The following is an 18,592-nucleotide window of genomic DNA, read 5'->3' as shown; positions in this document are numbered from 1 at the left end:
CTCCTCCTCCTACTCCTACTCCCTCCTTCCCACCTCCTTTACTACAACGTCCATTAGTTCCTTTTCATTAGCACCCTCCTCTGTGTCTCCCTTCGAGCGTAGTAATTTTTGTCTGTAAGCCCATATTTCTTGTCCTGATTCTTTTTTTACCCGCCAGGTGAGAGAGAGGAAAGATAGGGGGAGGTGAGAGAGGGAAACAGAGACGGAGGGAGGGTGGGAGGGAGGAAGGGAGGGAGAGGTAGGTCACGTGGGAATGGTCTTAATTGACAAGAAGCGACACCCGCCACACACCTGGGAAAGTCTATCATTCTTTATCTATTTATTAAGACCTTCTCTCTCTCTTCTCTCTGTATTTTTTTCTTTTTTTCTCTCTCGCCCGCCCATACACCGTTCAACACTCCCTACTCGCTACTCTCCAGGGACGCGACACCTCCCCACCACCCTGCCCCTCCACACTCACACGGTACTGTAGCTGCTGCACGCCTCCTCCCCCTGTCCCTTCCTCCACCTCTACCATCTCCACCGCTGCTGTAACCACTGCTCTCCTGCTCCACCGGGAACCACAGCCATGATCACCGATGTTTTGTCTATCACTATTATTACTGTCATTGCTCTTTCCGCCTCTTCCTCTCCCTCCTCCCGTTCCTCTTTCTCCTTCTCGTCGTCCTCCTCTTCTCCTCTTCCTCTTTCTCTTTCTCTTCTTTCTTAACTGTTTTTCTTTCTTCTTCTCCACCTCTCTTTCTTATCCTCCTCCTTCTCCTCTACCTCCTCTCTTACTCCTTCTCCTCCTCCTCCTTCTCTTCTTTTTCTTCTCCTCCTTCTCCTCATCCACCTCCTCCACTCTTCCTCTTCTTTTTTTTTTCTATTCCCCTCCCTTCCCCCCTCACAATTACTTCCTCCTCCTCTTCCTTCACCACAGAAAACACTCTTCCCTCTCCTCTTCACCTCCATAACCCCCTCCTCCACCACCAACACCACATTTGCTTCACGCTCCACCAAAACTGTCGCCTCCACCGCCATCCCACACACCGCAGCGCCACAACCAGGCCTGCTCCACCCCTCTCTGGCCCACCACAGCCGCCCCACACCACGCCCCTCACATATCGAGTGTCAAGTAGCGCCACAAAAGAGGACAACCCAAACACCAGGTGGAGGAAGGGATGAGGGGTGCCAAGTGATGTGAAGGAAAAGGAAGGAAAGTCGGAAGAGGAAGGGAGAAGAAAAGAGATGGGAAGGAAAGGGAGTGGAGGAGTGGATAGAAGAAAAGTGAGGGGAGGAAGACACCAGAGAACTTGTGAGGGGAAATGTAACGAAAAGGAGAAAAAATAATGAAAAGCACTACAGGGATGAAACGGAAATGGGAAAGAGATGGAGGAGAGGAGGAGAAAAGAGAGTTTGGGAAGAGAGGGGAGAAGGAAAGGAGGATTGTTGAGAGGGGAGAGTAAGGGAGAGGAAAGAGAGGGGAAGGGCATGACAAGGAGATAACTCGAAGTATTTAAGAAAATCGGTGAGAGTGTTTGTTGTAGTAGTGTCCTTCAGCTGTCTGCCTCGTGACACTTTCAACATGGCGTCTCCTCCTCCTCCTCCTCCTCCTCCTCCTCCTCCTCCTCCTCCTCCTCCTCCTCCTCCTCCTCCTCCTTTCCTTCGCCCTCCATACAGATACACTTTCTAAAATTTCTACTCTTTCTCCATCTTCTTATACCTCTTTTTCTCTCTTTTTCCTCCTCCTTCTTCTCCTCCTCTTCGTCTCCCCTGATACCAGTGCGCTTTCTCTTAAAATTTCTACTTATTTTCATCCTCCTTACTTCTCTTTACCCTTCCTGTCTCCGTCCTTCTTTATATATACATTTTCTCATTTTCTTTTTTTTTCTCTCTCTCTTTTGTAGTTCAGCTTTGTCCTCCTCCATGTTCTCCTTCTCATCCTCCTCTGCTTCCTTTTTCATGATATGCATTTACGTCTCCCTTTCTTTCTCTCTTCTTCCTTGTAATTCAGTCGCCGCCGCCACCGCCTCCTCCTCTTCCGCATTCCCTTTGCTCGCTCACACACACACACACACACTCACTCCTCCGTGTCTTCGCCTCCTTTCTTCAAGTTCAACCTTCTCCATTCCGTGTCCCTTTCCTTCCTCCCTCGTAACTTCCACACTACTGCCTGATTTTATATTTACCTCCTCCAGTGTCATGATCCCACTCCTCCCTTCGATTTTATCCATTCCTCCTCCTTTTACGTCAATATTCTTCCACCCCCCCCTCTCTCTCTCTCTCTCTCTCTCTCTCTCTCTCTCTCTCTCTCTCTCTCTCTCTCTCTCTCTCTGTCGCTGGGCTTAACATATGATTTCGAGAACTGAAGTTGAAAGAAATTTCTAGCTCGGTCAGCCATCCTGCTTCCCTGTCTTTGTTAGGAGGTATGTATGTATGTATGTATGTATGTATGTATGTAACTGGTGAACATCGTGTGTGTGTGTGTGTGTGCGTGTGTTTTAGATGACGCGCATATCGCATTTTTGAGCCACACATCTAAGTTAGACCAAACCAGATCAAGCACCGCCTTCAGCAGCCCACATAACACTCGCCCCCGCAGTGTGGTCTGGTGGTAGTGTTGGTCTGTCTGGCGGCCGCCCCTCTTCAAGGCTGCTCCTCTGCTCCTCTGCTGCTCCTTCCTTCCGTCTCCCGCAAGGATCGATGGTCCGGGTCAAGTTCTCTCCCCTCACATGGGCGGTGGATGGCTGGAGGGCGGCGCGGCGCATCCCGGAGTGGCGAGGGAGGAGTATGGAAGAGTGGGACGTGGCCGCGATTACTGTACCGGCCCAAGACCTCGGTAGCTCGCCGTCCTCATTACCTCCTTCCGTCTCACCTTTCTCTCGCACCTTACCGATCTTCCTCGCCTCCCGCCTTCCGCCTCACATGCATCACTCCCCTTCTCTCCGCCTCTCTCGTGTCGACTCGTGCCGGGGCGCATGGACGGATGGACGGGCGGCGGGGAGCAGTGTCGCCCACCCCGCCTAACCCACCCATCCCTCGCCTCGCTTCACCGCCCACCAGACATGAGCCTCGCCGCCACAAGTCGAGCATAACGCTGCTGCTGGCGCGTCACGCTGATTCTCTTCGCTTTGTGTCAATTCATCACGACTGCTGCTGGTGCGTGTGTGAAAGAGTAATGTAAATCCTACGACAGCGATGAAACATGATAACCATTACCACTGACGATTACAATTAGAACTACTACTACTGTTCCGTGTACGAAGGAGAAAAAAAAAAAAAAAAAAAACACGTGAGTAATAATTTTGAGAGTATTGTTAACTATTAGCATAAATGACTATAATGGCGGTCATGGTTCTATACCTAATGAAGTCTTGCGAAAGTCGAACATCCACGTCTCGACCAACGTAATAAACAGACAAGCCTACCAAATGGAGCCATACCTAAGACTTGTCCTACAGAATTGTTGTTCCGTCAGTTTCACTAAGCCTACATGTATCTTCACTACCTTCATCGCCATTCCTCTCCGCCTCTACAACTCACGCCACCGCCTTCCTCTACTCACAGTACCTCCACCCTCCTTCCAGCCACATCACTACGTGACCACCTCCACTATACTCGTCAACATTCATTCACTTGCATCTCTAACTCGTCACAGTCTTCCTCGCAACACCGTCCTTTCACCACTATAACACCTCTCCACATCCTACACTCAGCACGTCTCCTCCACCCCTCCCTCCACCACTCGTCACAGCACCACCATTCATCTGCAGCCCCATAACTCAGCCAGCTCCACCTCACAACACCAACTCCTCCTTCCAACGCCACCACCACCGCTACACAACACCTTCCTCCCCCGCCCTTCCACTCAGCACTTTCCCTCCACCTCTGCCGCCCTCCCAGCGATAATAACAGCGCGATGGGCGGAACAGCCGAGAAATTGTTAGTGTGAGCCTGAGAGTGGGGAGCATCCGGCCACCGTTATGATGTTGTCTACCTGGCTCGGGCCGCCGGAGCAGACCCAGGTGAGCCGCACACTAATTATGCTCCGCCCAGGTCACTGCTCCTTGACACACCTGCTCATTATACACCTGATAAGAGGCCGACAGTGACGCACCTGTCTATCTCACCTGCGATATTCCTTTTCGGCGAGTTTCACACCTGAACGAAAGTAACCGAAGGAAAATGTTGGCTGAGGACTTGAAAATTAATGAAATATAGTCTTGTTGCATCTCTCCTATAATTACTTTCTCTCCTCCTCCTCCTCCTCCTCCTCATTCAATCTTTTTTCCTCCTCTCTCTTCTCTGGCAACTTTCCCTTCTCTTCCTCCTCCTGCTGCTCACGCTCTTTGCCTCCTCCCCCTCTTCCTCCTTTCCCTCCACTTACCACTTTGCTCCTCGCTACGACCAGTACCTAAGAAAACGAATACTCCCTCGTCACTACCGCCACTAGCCAACCCTGACGGAGCACCCGACTAAACCGACCAACGCCCGAGGTCATCTTCAGGAGGCGAGAAGGGCGGGGACGAGGAGACAGTGAGGGAGAGGCTATAGTGGAGGTGCAGGAACGCAGAAAGGCACTCCCGGTATGCATGGGAATGGGGCAGGATGGCAGGGGGAGCGAAATGGGATGTTGTCTTGAAGGGTCGGGCTGTGGAGGTAGGGGGTTGTCTAATATGTCCACCCCAACACCTCCCCCATCTTCGTGTATGTGTGGGGGGAGGGGGGACGGGGACTGAGACTCTGATATCGTCGTCGCAAAAATTTCTAGCGATGTTTTCATTTCGCAGTACAAGGAGAGAGAGAGAGAGAGAGAGAGAGAGAGAGAGAGAGAGAGAGAGAGAGAGAGAGAGAGAGAGAGAGAGAGAGAGAGAGAGAGAGAGAGAGAGAATAAAAACTACAGAAGGCAATTATCAACGTGCTACTATTAAAAATACGAATACGGGAACGTTGCCAACACACACACACACACACACACACACACACACACACACACATAAACGCGAATCATCCTGTACTCTCCTTCCACCCCCATAGCCTCTCTCTCTCTCTCTCTCTCTCTCTCTCTCTCTCTCTCTCTCTCTCTCTCTCTCTCTCTCTCTCTCTCTCTCTCTCTCTCTCTCAGCAGGCGTCCAATGTTCTCTCCTCTCCTTGTGGCTTCATCACACACATCATCCACCTCCCGCAGCGCCTCCGTCACGCTATCTCTCATACGTTGCGCCATGACGTGCCCCGTGTTTTGTGCTTCCGATTAACTGACATGACTGTTTCCCGAGCAACTTCCTATATTACACCACATCCGGGGCCGTCACTCGTCTGTCTTGTCTGTCTCGTCTGTCTCTTGCGGGTGTGCATGTCCTCCTTCAAGAGCCGACATGCTCCACTCACCCACGTGTTCAGTGAGTGTGTTTTCCTAAGTGTTTTGTTGTTTATTTCGACTTGTTTAGGCAGGTTATACTGTAAGTTGTCGAGGTTTGCAAGATTTTATGGTTGTGGTGGTTGTTTAATGTGGATCCTGCATCATGAAGAGGAGAAAACACAGATAAGAGTCTGACTAATCATACGTAGGGCTTTTGAAAGTATACAGTCCTTACACAGTGTTTAAAAGTGCGGCTCATTCTACAAATAATCGGTTATGACCAAGCACTCCACAGATGAGGACTATTGTACAGACTTGAGTAGTAAACAGAGCACATTGTCAAGTAAACCTTTATCTTTTCCAATCACCATTACAAGAAACGATCACCCCTTCGAGTTTCTGAGCAGACGCTAAAATCTTCTCCGTGACATGTTGCTTCAAGACACGAATTGTTTGGTAATAAGTCTTGTAAACGTCCGATACGAGGAAAGTTAATTGAGAGGTAACCTTTTGTCAAGATTTCGCTCGCTGTGGTGTTGGCGCGCCGCGTGGTGACCGTGCGTCGTGAACATCCTATGAGGTGTGAGGCGTCCACCACAAGCCTCCCTTTGTGTCGGATTGGTGGTCAAGGCCTTGCACCACGCGTTACGACACACACACACACACACACACACACACACACACACACACACACACACACACACACACACACACAGTAGTTAAGTAAACGGTCAGAGGCTGTGTACGCCCCCCGTCACCCAACCCCCATTAACCCGTCATAAGTCAATTAAGACGCCCCGCCCCACACCACCTCGGCGGCTACCTGTGGCGGACCAGCGGCGGCCACCTCTTCTCGACCCACCCGGCCCGCCACCCACCTGGCCGCCCACCCAGACACCAGGACCACACCCACGCCCTGAACCTAGACAAAAGAACACCATATCAGTAACAATAGTAACAGCAGTAGTAATAGTGGTGGCAGTGGTGGTGGATGAACACAGCCCATCACAAGCCACACAGAGGGCGAGGAAGCAACACATCCAAGCCCCGACACCCGAGCCGCCCCAGTACCTGCCCAGCTCGTGCCGGCGGACCACACGCGGCTAGCCAACCCCGGGAAACGTGAGGCTCAACACCGACCCCGCCCCGACCCGCCCCGACTCGTCCCCACCGACCTGACCCACTCCGTCCCGCCACCACCACGTCCCTCCGTCTCCCTCCCGCTGAGAGAGAGAGAGAGAGAGAGAGAGAGAGAGAGAGAGAGAGGGTATTGTTGGCTGCTATACCTGGTGTCACGTTCCCGTAAGCCGAAGACACAGCAAAAGCACCAGTCAGTCAGTCTTCTCTCTCTCTCTCTCTCTCTCTCTCTCTCTCTCTCTCTCTCTCTCTCTCTCTCTCTCTCTCTCTCTCTCTCTCTCTCTCTGTAGTATTAGAAGAAGAAGAAGAAGAAGAAGAAGAAGAAGAAGAAGAAGAAGAAGAAGAAGAAGAAGAAGAAGAAGAAGAAGAAGAAGAAGAAGAAGAAGAAGAAGAAGAAGAAGAAGAAGAAGAAGAAGAAGAAGAAGAAGAAGAAGAAGAAGAAGAAGAAGAAGAAGAAGAAGAAGAAGAAGAAGAGGAGGAGGAGGAGAGAGTCACACAGAGTAATCCCAACATCTCCACGTACACATGCCTTTGAAAACCGGAAGCAACTGCAAAACCCTAATAATAAGACATGGAAAAACACAAACAGCAGATTATCATTACATCCCTCCTTCTCTGATACTTCGTTACCACTGGCCAATATTTCCCCATACACGAAAAAAAAAAAAATAAATAAATAAAAAACTAAAGGGAGATAAAATGAGGAGGATAACGAGGAAGAGGAAAGGAACAATGAAGGTTAAGACTACAGAAGAAAGTAAATAAATAGTAGCGCATTAGTGTAAGTGAAAAAGCGCAAGGAAGGAAGTGGCTGCTCTGGTCTGGGGTAGCCTGGTCTGCTCTGGTCGGCGTGATTCTCCCGCCCGCGTAAAGTCCCCTAAAGTTATCAGCAAGTTCCACTCACAGCTGTTGCATCCCTCTATTTATCCTCCTCCTCCTCCTCTTCCTCCTCGCCCTCCTCTCATCCTGTTCTTCCCCTCTTTCTCCCCCGTCTCTCCGCTACATAGCCACTTACGCTTCTCCCCTCCTCTTCCTCCTTTTTCTTATCCTTTTTCCCTCCTACTCGTAGCTTCTCTCCCTCCACCAAGCACCTTCCCGCCACTTCCTCCTCCCTTCCTCACCGCAGTGCTGATATAAACTCACCATCTCCTGCAGCAACACTTCGCCGCACCCACCACACCCACCCACACACACACACACACACACACACACACACACACACACACACACACTCCTACCACCTCTCTTAGCACGCCACTCCCCCGTTCCTCACACCGCCCCGCCACACTCCTCCCTTCCACCCACACCACTTCCACACTCCTGTTACAACCCCCTGCCCCTGTCCTCCCTTCCGCCTCCCGCCTCCCGCCGCAGCATAATGGGTGTCCCAAGTCTTGTTATTAATGACGCAACACTAAGCGTGCCACGTTCCTCCGCCATTAGTGTTGTTTGCTTGCTTGGTTGCTTGGTTGCTTGCTTGTCTCCGCGTCTTGTGCCTCGGTTCGATGTTTACATGTGGTGATGTGTTTGGTGTTTGGCTTTAGAAGTGCGTTACGTGAATTCTGTGATTTATTTATTTTTGTTGTTGTTTTTGTTTTTTAACGTATTTATTATCTTATACAATAATCTATCGTCACTATTATTATTGTTATGACAACGCTACGATCAGTTTATGTTATTATTTTGTTCTTCCACGCGAGATTTCTAAGCGTATTAAAGTTACAACATCCTGGAGACTTGAAACGTTTAACAGAACATGAGGACATGCGAGCTCTACGATTAATGAGTGTTGTATGACGGAAGCGACAAACGTAAAACTGCACCTGCACTGACTGACACCTTTCTTTTACTACTACTACTACTACTACTACTACTACTACTACTACTACCACCACCACTACCACCACTGCTACACAAACAGGCGAAGTGTGGCTATAAGACAAGCATTCTGAACACACTCTCTCTCTCTCTCTCTCTCTCTCTCTCTCTCTCTCTCTCTCTCTCTCTCTCTCTCTCTCTCTCTCTCTCTCTCTCTCTCAAAGCGTCAAGTGCGTGATACAAGCAGCAATCCTTCACTTCTCATTAACTTCCTTTCACTAATACGGCGCCTTCATGTGTGTGCGTGTGTGTTTGTGTGTGTATGTGTGTTTCGCTTTATTATGACAGCGTCCATGAGGCGTGACCCGAAGCTGGTTCATGAGAGGAGGTGCTGTTGGGGACTGAAGGGCAGTGGTGGTGGTTATCTTAATAATAGGTCATGAATCTTTTTGGCTGTCTGGTCTGTCTGCATCTCCTCACCAACACACTTCAGTAAGCTTAGACGAAACGTAAACACTCGCACCATGACGCTACCATTGCCTCGTTATCAGATCAAGCGAATAAATCATCTGGTTTATACTTCTTGCAAAAATAAGAAAAAAAGAAAAAGAAAAGATAAAGAAGGCCTAAGTTGTCTTGTCCACCTAAACTCAAGGAATTGTAAGACTCTCCCCCGTAAACTCAAGATCAAATCAAGTGTTCATTTGTATTTCGAACTTGCGAGGAATGAGAAATTTAATCCTTTGCGATCTAACTAACCTTCATAAGGCAAACGAAACGAATCCGATCGAAACCAAAACCAAACAAAAGCAAAATCTAACTCAATCAAACCGAACCACAACCGAACCAGAACAAAACCAAAATTAACCAAACCAGACCAAACCTAACCTCAAGCGGAAACGAACGAAAACCAAACTCAACCCAACTAACTCAACCTAACCAAGCATTACGTAAAAAAAAAAAAAAAAAAAAAAAAACATTGGCAATATTCCCTTTTAACGAACGCCAGTAAAGAACAGAAAAGAACAAAAACGAGAAAAAAATCATTAACTTTCCAAAGATTCAGTACCACACAAAAACTGCAGCTTCATGAAACAGTTGTGACCCGCTCGAGTCAGGAAGCGCTCGGGGTCTTGTCGCCTGTGTCATGTGCGGTGTGGTGTGTGTCGTGCACTGCGTGAGGGAGGAACACGCACCCTCCTCCCCTTCCCCTCTATGCTTCAGAGCCTCCCACGCTACTCCTCTTCCATGCCTTCTTGTGGGAGGGAAAGATGGAGAGATACGGAAAGGAAAGGAGGGAGGGGAGAAGAATTACGAAAAAAATTGAGTATGGGAGGAAAGAGGGAAAGTAAGCGGGGATGGGAGATGGGGATATGCTGGAGAACGTAGACATTGAATGGGGGAAATGGGGGCTTGCCGGGAAATGGGAAGGATATAAAGCGGGAGGGAGTGAGAGGAGGATGCTGAGGGAAAGACAGGAAGATGGAGGAGAGGGAGGGACGGACAATGAGAAAGGAAGGTAAGGGAAAGGTATACTGGAGAGAGAGAGAGAGAGAGAGAGAGAGAGAGAGAGAGAGAGAGAGAGAGAGAGAGAGAGAGAGAGAGAGAGAGAGAGAGAGAGAGAGAGGTGGACGAGATACCTGTCTGCCACCTTTGTTGACTAAATGAGGAAGCACCGCTGCGATATATGACGAAAAATATTTTGTTGTAAAACGGAATAATATTTTTTTACCCCCTCATATTACAGCCTCGTCTGGGGGAAAAATACGGACGAAAATATTTATCCGTGTTTGTCATGTGAGAATGATCATCTCTCATCGCTGTTTAATATTCAGAGTGCAGGAATTTCTCATATTTCTGGGACACTGAAGGCACACACAAAAAAAAAAAAAAAAAAAAAGTGAACGCGTCGTAAAAACTTTGAAATAAAATGTGTCAATTGATTGAATTTCATTAGAGAGAACATTCCTCATTTAATCAGCTCGCTAACAACGACAAGATTGCGCACGTGTATTGTTTTCAAAGTGCCTTCTATTGCATGATGAAATGGAGTTTTTAATTTGACCCCCTCCCTTTTTTTTTTTCTTTCTTTTTGTAAATGTAATTAAGGTTCTTTTCCATTGCAGGTAAAACAGCAAAGCCTGAGCGTGAGGCGAGCAGCGAATTCTATTTATCTTCAGGTATTTAATTAATCGTAACGAGATGATGATGTTGCAGAGAGAGAGAGAGAGAGAGAGAGAGAGAGAGAGAGAGAGAGAGAGAGAGAGAGAGAGAGAGAGAGAGAGAGAGAGAGAGAGAGAGAGAGAGAGAGAAAACACAGAGACAGACAGACAGATGGGCATATATAAGCAAGGTGTGTGTGTGTGTGTGTGTGTGTGTGTGTGTGTGTGTGTGTGTGTGTGTGTGTGTGTGTGTGTGTGTGTGTGTGTGTGTGTGTGTGTGTGTGTGTGTGTGTGTGTGTGTGTGTGTACGCCTGAGTGTATCCCCACTTACCATTTAAGACCCCAAAGAAGAGGTGGTCTATTTGCGACTCTCGAAGAAGGAAAATTCAGACACCCCTAGCAGCGAGCGGCGCGGCGGGAAACGGCTGCAAGATGTTGACAGCTGCTGGGGTGACACTGGCGGGCGACTCAACACACTCACTGACGAGAACCACGCTTCGGATCCTTACGTCATGTGATACAAGCCAGAATACCCCTTTGGCTGATACGAAGCCACTAACTATTTCACCACCATGATATCACTTTAGTATGATTCTGGATGTATGGAGAGAAACTTACGATGTTTTTGTTAAGGAAGCGTTGAAAACATATCTCTACTCATCCACAACTTTGTATTTACTGTTATTCTGAATTGGTGACAGAGTTTAGTAGTCGTCCGTGGTGGTGAATGAATTAATGCAGCAGGCGTGACTAAGCGGCGCGGCGGGGCATGCAGGTGGTGATGCAAGTGTATACAGACTGGCAACATGCAGCTAACGACACGAAGGCTGCTTGTCTCTCTTGTCATATACACACACCACCACTCCTCCCTCCTCTGCCTCACACTTCCTTACGCTTGTTGACTTAAAGAAGGTCTCATTTCTGCATCCTGTTAAAATTATGCGCTAAACACACACACTCTCTCTCTCTCTCTCTCTCTCTCTCTCTCTCTCTCTCTCTCTCTCTCTCTCTCTCTCTCTCTCTCTCTCTCTCTGACATTAGGATAAGCAGGCACTGAGCTGAGAATAAGAAATAGAATTCTCGCGATGCGCCTCTACAAAATAAAAGAATGACAAAGTTCAAATCAATATCCAATTTAGTTCTTACGGTGATGAGAGAGAGAGAGAGAGAGAGAGAGAGAGAGAGAGAGAGAGAGAGAGAGAGAGAGAGAGAGAGAGAGAGAGAGAGAGAATGAGAGTAGTGTTTCAATCATAAACCCTGACCTCCAAAAGTGTGGGTGTTTGCTATACATGTGTCACCTCAATCACCTTGCTGAGTGGCCGCTGGAGTGTGTGTTTCAAGTGGACCGGGTGAGAGTGGAGAGAGTTTCCACCGCAGTCTGAGAAATACATACACACACACACACAACCACTGACTTAATAAATCTTTGTTTAATTTTGTGTGGACGCCGTATGGAGAGTGAAGAGACACCGAGTCTATTATAAACGTGATACCTTTCCTTAATTACTGCGATATACGTGTGTGTGTGTGTGTGTGTGTGTGTGTGTGTGTGTGTCCAATGCCCGTATTCTGAACCGCTTTGCTGTCTCATTAAGACTGCTTCCAAAGGCCACAGAAATGATCAGCCTGACTCTCAATAGCGTTTCTCCTGTTAATAACGCAGATATCGGTTTAATCTGCCACTAGAACTGTAAAAAAAAACATCATTAAAAGCTCGCGTAACTTCAACTAGAGGCTTTTGAATGTAATGGAAGTGCGGCGCAGAAGTGTTTCAGAATACGATCCTATATCTCACGTCCTGGGGCTTCTATTCCCCACCCCCCACCCCCGCTGTCTTCACCTTCGAGCAGCGGGGAAGCGGAAGGCCTCGAGGGTTAACGCGGGAGAGGCGTGTGCGGCAGATTAACTTTGTCTAGGAGCGTAAGTGCGCGGGTGCTCTGCTGTGCTTATCCTGCTCAGACGCGGCTCTCATCCTCCCTACAACCTTGCCTCGCCATGCCATCCCACTAAGCAGCCTCCCATTCTTTGCCTTTTCTTCCCTTATTCAGTCATCACGCTGCCTTCCCTCGCCGCCGCTGACAGACCTCTTCCTCTCATCCCATCTCCTCACCCCCACCCCCTCACGGCTTCTGGCTGCAGGTGAGTCTCAGCAGGTGTGCGGGAAACAACATGGCGTCGGTGCAGGTGGTAGGCAGCCTGTTACCTGCCACAATACAGGTGGGGAGTGGGCGGGGCCGCTCCACACACCTTCTCTCGAGGCGGCCACACCCACGCCCGCACAACTGTCCTGCACATCTGATATTTGGATTCCACTGCGGGGTGTTGAGTGTCTCTTGGACCACATTCTGAAACGCTTTTGCGCCGCATCTCCACTTCATTCAAAGGCTCTTGTTGAGATGACACGGGTTTTTAAGAGTGTTTTTATGATTCTAGAGACAGATTAATAAGATTTCTGCACCATTAACAGAAGAAACACTCTTGAAAACCCAGCTAATGATTTCTGTGGCCTTTGAAAATAGTCATGGTGAGAGAGCAGAGCATCTCCCGCAGCGCTCCTCGGGGATGTGCCATCTGATGCAGCGCCATGCAGGGCAGCACACTGACTGCCTTCCCCAGACACGCAAACACCGTCACTCCGGATTTATACGCTGCAGGTTCCCTCTGCTATAATTTTCCCCACGATATTCTGCTTAAAATGTTCCTCCTCCCCCTTGAGAGAGAGAGAGAGAGAGAGAGAGAGAGAGAGAGAGAGAGAGAGAGAGAGAGAGAGAGAGAGAGAGAGAGAGAGAAAGTGGCAAGTTAGGTTTGGGGGGATTACCATGAACTTTTATTTTATTTATTTATTTATTTATTTATTTATTTATTTCATTTTATTTATTTATTTATTTTTTTTTTAGGGGGGACAAAATTTTCACCGGGGAACCTTCAAAGACAGAATTTACTGGAGTGAGATTTAGCACACACAACTCAGAACATGAACGCCGAGTACGCGCAGAAAACGGAGTGTGTTCAAGACGAGACTTCTGCTTTACCTCTCGTTCGGCTTGAAGTAATCGCAGCACTTCAGTTTTACATACATGATTATGAAGTGGTTAAATAATCGCAGTAATTACGTTTTTTTTTTTATGGGCAATTAAAGATAACCTAATCATGACGCCACCTGATGAGCGAAGAGGGAATGAAAGGCCCCTGATTTTTATTTATCTATACTTCAAAACTTCCTTCCCATTGCGCTTTTCTAAATACTGAATATTCCTAAACAATGCTCAGTGATAGCCATGTTTAATCTCTCTCTCTCTCTCTCTCTCTCTCTCTCTCTCTCTCTCTCTCTCTCTCTCTCTCTCTCTCTCTCTCTCAACTAAGACTAGTGCGTAGTTGAGTTTTGCATTTACATTAACGACAATTCTATAGATCCATACACTGGCTTGTTCGTGACCATGCATACATCACACACACACACACACACACACACACACACACACACACACACACACACACACACACACACACACACACACACACACACACACACACACACAAGGAAAGAGACAGTGAACGTGACCAACCGCAATATTATTTACAGACTGACAGCGGTGAATGGACCATCTTATTTCCAAATGTCATCCACCACCACCACCACCACCACCACCACCACCGCCACCACCACCACCATCACCACCACCCTTGCAAATTTACATGGAAATTCACACAGCACTCTATTTTTTTTTTTTATTATTATTTTTGTTAGTACTCATTTGACACAAACATCCTTTCTTTTATTGCCTTAACGTTTAGTAACTGGTCTGGCCGCTAACTAGGGCCATTAAGGTGCTGTATCGATTCCTCATCTGAGTAGAATTCCTAACAACTTGAAGGGCATGCGAACCAATCCACGCCGCGTCCTTTATCCCTCCTCGTGTTCCCTTAATGGCCCTCTATCCCTTTTAATGTCCCCTCCCTGATACCCTCGCATTAAGGGGCATTCATTTTCTGCCTCACTATTTCTTTTTTCTCCTTTTTTTGGAGGCATAATGGTTACTTACATTTTACTCTACTACGACTCTCTCTCTCACTCTCTCTCTCTCTCTCTCTCTCTCTCTCTCTCTCTCTCTCTCTCTCTCTCTCTCTCTCTCTCTCTCTTTAATCATCTACACCGTATCACCTTGGCTAGATGGATACATAACACAGTACACCATTTCACAGCACATATACTTTGCAAACTCATACTGACTCTCTTAGTGGGTGACGGAACATACGTACGAGTAGATTAGCACTTTCAGTATCGTGGCATTAATGTCTTCTGAAACACAATTATGGGATTACGATAAGATTATGTAGAATTTATATATATATTTTTTTTTTCATAATCTTCACAAACTTCATCTAACCAAACCTAACCAAAAAAACAAGCCGAACCCATCTCAACCTAACCTAACCACAAACCAAACCGAACAAAGCCAAAGCCAATCAAATCAAATCTAACTGAACCCGGCTTAACCTCACCAAGCCTAACCAAAGCGAAACTTAATTAAACCGTGTGAAGATTGGATATCATCTGTCGTGGCGAATACGTTACAGCATACAGACATACACGATTATATAAACAATAACCATTTACTACTACCACTACTGGCCCTATAATCACCAGAACCATAACTACACCAGGTCCTGTATCACCACTGACCACCTACTCATCTTTACCACCGCCAACGCCACCACGAGTAAAGAAAACGAGAGATGATGCCAACAAAAAACGTAGTGCGTGTGTGTGACTCGTGTTCGTTGCTACCTTACTAGATCAATCTCCCTTCATTTGTCACGAGGGCTTGCGGGGTTGCCTAATGAATACCACCAATCTTTTTGTTCCTCCTTACGTTTCCAGTTTCAAGTTTATCATTATTTTTATTATTTTTGTATACACCAATCCAACCTTCCTTCATTTGTCACAGACTTGCGCGGTTAGGTTACAATACAGCCCTAAACATATTCTTCTTCTTCCTCCTCCTCCTCCTCCTTACACGTCCAATTTCAAGTGACGAGATCAAGGCAGCGTGGCGGGGCAGGGAGATAGGATGCGGCGAGGAAAGGGGAAAGGTAGAGTAAGTTTCATTGAAGTGTAGGAGTTCACAAAAAATTGAATGGGGAAAGAAAAATAAGATAAAAAAAATGAGAGGGGGGAAGGTTTGAAGTATTCGATGTATAAGTTACTGCTACACTCCCCACTGCCGTAGTCATCCCCTTCCCCCGCCCCCGCCCTCCCCGCCCAGACACCGCCCCCCCCCTTTTTTTTTTTTTACTTTTTCTTCTATTTTTTCCTCCTCTCTCTCATATCTATAAGTTGCTCACTTTGCTTTCTCTCTCTCTCTCTCTCTCTCTCTCTCTCTCTCTCTCTCTCTCTCTCTCTCTCTCTCTCTCTCTCTCTCTCTCCCTATTACACACACACACACACACACACACACACACACACACACACACACACTACCACAATCAATTAACAAAAATACCACACTGAAACACAACCTCCACTGCCATCACCACCACCACCACCACCAAAAAAAAAAAAAAAAATTATTTACCGACGACCACAACCACCACCATCACTATAACCAGATACCACGCGCTTCCCTCCTCCTCCTCCTCCTCCTCCTCTACCAGCACGTCAGGTCGCGGGATCAATATGATTTACGGGAGAATAAATGAACCCCGGAACAGGTACAGGTGTGAGAGCAGCGGAGAGGTTCACCTGTGTATGTATCTGCGTGTGTGTGTGTGTGTGTGTGTGTGTGTGTTAGGGTAGATAATTACAAACGCGAAAACAAACAAGTGCAGAGTAAGAGAAGCAGAATCACATGAATTTTCCTTCCTGCATAAATTTTCGCATGTTCTCATTGCATTATCCTTCCCATTAACGTTGATTTTCTGCTCGTGATTCCGTCCTTTACACTCCCCCAACCCTTCACCCTCCTACAGTACTCCCCTCTCCCCACTTCCCTCCCCCCTCCCTCCCTGCCTCCACGTCTGCTTTCGTGCGTGTGTGGCGAAACTATAATGTCCAAGAATTATCTCTATGCATGACTTTTATTGCCACTTTTACGGGGGACTCGCCACCGCTCACACGTGTGCCGAGAAGTGACCAGCTGTAAATACCGAACTTACGAGCTGCTGATGGGGCGTGTGCCTGCAGGGGCGCGGCGGCTGTGACTCCTCCCGCTGCGCCGATGATGACCGAGACACGTGAGGGGAAAAAATGTGCGCGCGTGGTGTTGTGTTGTGTGTGTGAATAAGTGGGTGGGTGGGTGGATGAGAGAGAGAGAGAGAGAGAGAGAGAGAGAGAGAGAGAGAGAGAGAGAGAGAGAGAGAGAGAGAGAGAGAGAGAGAGAGAGAGAGAGAGAGAGAGAGGGGTAAGGAAGGGTAAGATAAGATAAAATAAGATAAGATAAGATAAGATAAGGTAAGGTAAGGTTAGGTAAGGTTAAGTTAGGTTAGGTTAGGTTAGGTTAAGTTAGATTGAGTTAAGCTATTATTACACCAGACTACACTACCCACCAGTATAACACTCAAAAGACCACAGTGGATGCCCCTCCCATTCAAAAAAAATAAAAATAGATAAATAAATAAATAAACAAAAGGACACAAGAAAACACCAATGGAGGGATGGATGAATGAATGAAAGCAGGTGAGATGAGGCAGCCAGGTGAGGGCAGCCTCCGGTAAGTAATGAAGTGCTGTCCTCTATCTCACCCCACCTGTTCCTCGCCTGTAGCTACACCTTGTCGAGTCTCCCATACGCGTGTCCACCTGTCACTTTATTTATGAGACACGCTTCCTACCTTATGTTCCTCTCTCTCTCTCTCTCTCTCTCTCTCTCTCTCTCTCTCTCTCTCTCTCTCTCTCTCTCTCTCGTGAGGCCTAAACGACCCAGGGGAGCAACCACGTTTGGAGTAACTGAGAGAGAGAGAGAGAGAGAGAGAGAGAGAGAGAGAGAGAGAGAGAGAGAGAGAGAGAGAGAGAGAGAGAGAGAGAGAGAGAGAGAGAGAGACGCCATTTCCAAATAATACTAAGTAATGACTATGGTGGTGGTGGTAGTAGTAGTAGTAGTAGTAGTAGTAGTAGTAGTAGTAGTAGTAGTAGTAGTAGTAGTAGTAGTAGTAGTAGTACAACAACAACAACAACAACAGCACGGTCTATACATTTTTGTGAAGTGTGGTGGTGTGTTGTGTTTGTGGTGGTGGTGGCGGTGGTAGTGTGCTGTGCTTGTGGTGGTGGTGGCGGTGGTGATGGTGGTGTTCCTCCTAATGTGTATGTGCCTATTCCATTATTGATGTTAATGGCTGAGGTAATGGTGGCGGTGTGATGGTGGTGATATATGGCACAGTACTGGCGGGAAGCACTACAGTATGGTGCCTCGGTCAAATGGTGTGGTTGCTAGGGCGGCGAGGCACTGTGGTGAATGCAGTTGTTTATGCTGCCTCAACCTTTACTCCGGAAGGTTCTCAAATATGCTGGGTTACTTTGATATTTTGGTGGTGAGGTGGTGAGACTGGATAGCAGGTGGTGGTGGTGGTGGTGGTGGTGTGAAAGATCTTTTGAGTTACTCTAGTGAACTCAACAGGGCAGTTGTAATATTTGTATTAAGTAATATAAGAGAAACAATACTCTGCTGTTTTTTTCTTTCTTCCAATCTTTCTTTGAGATATTAACCTTTCTCTATATCTTTTCTTTCCTTTTCTCGCCTCTCCAGTCTCTCTCTCAAGGACGTGGCAGTGACAGAAACCTATTTATCTGTTCGTCTTTGGCCATCTAGGATTCCTCGCACATCCTTCGTCTTTTCCACCACCTACTTGCCTTTCTTTTCTATTTCCCCATAATCCTCTACGTATGCTCCCTCTCTCTCTCTCTCTCTCTTTCTCTTGACTTGCACTATTACTACAGGTGTGTCTTTTCGTCTGGTGTCATTTATTTCTCTCACCTTGTTCTTCACCTTCTCGATTACCTTCTACCTGTCTACCTGTCTTACATTGTTCTGTGTCTTCCCTACTGTCTGTTTGTCTCTGTCTTTTTGTCCCTATGTAGGTATCATGTGTTTCTCTTACAATCCTCTGTCTCTATTCTGCTTTTGATCTGTTTGTTTTCAGCC

At 47.3% G+C, this 18,592-nt stretch overlaps 1 protein-coding gene across 1 annotated transcript in view; it reads right to left on the bottom strand.

The window, feature by feature from the left end:
- LOC135108530 (dentin sialophosphoprotein-like) overlaps positions 1-18,592 on the bottom strand; it is a 130,689-nt gene that overhangs the window by 62,368 nt on the left and 49,729 nt on the right.

Source organism: Scylla paramamosain, chromosome 2, assembly GCF_035594125.1.
Source record: "Scylla paramamosain isolate STU-SP2022 chromosome 2, ASM3559412v1, whole genome shotgun sequence".
Lineage (NCBI taxonomy): Eukaryota > Metazoa > Arthropoda > Malacostraca > Decapoda > Portunidae > Scylla > Scylla paramamosain.
Note: the sequence above shows the minus strand (reverse complement) of the source record. Positions and strands in the feature narration are given on the sequence as shown.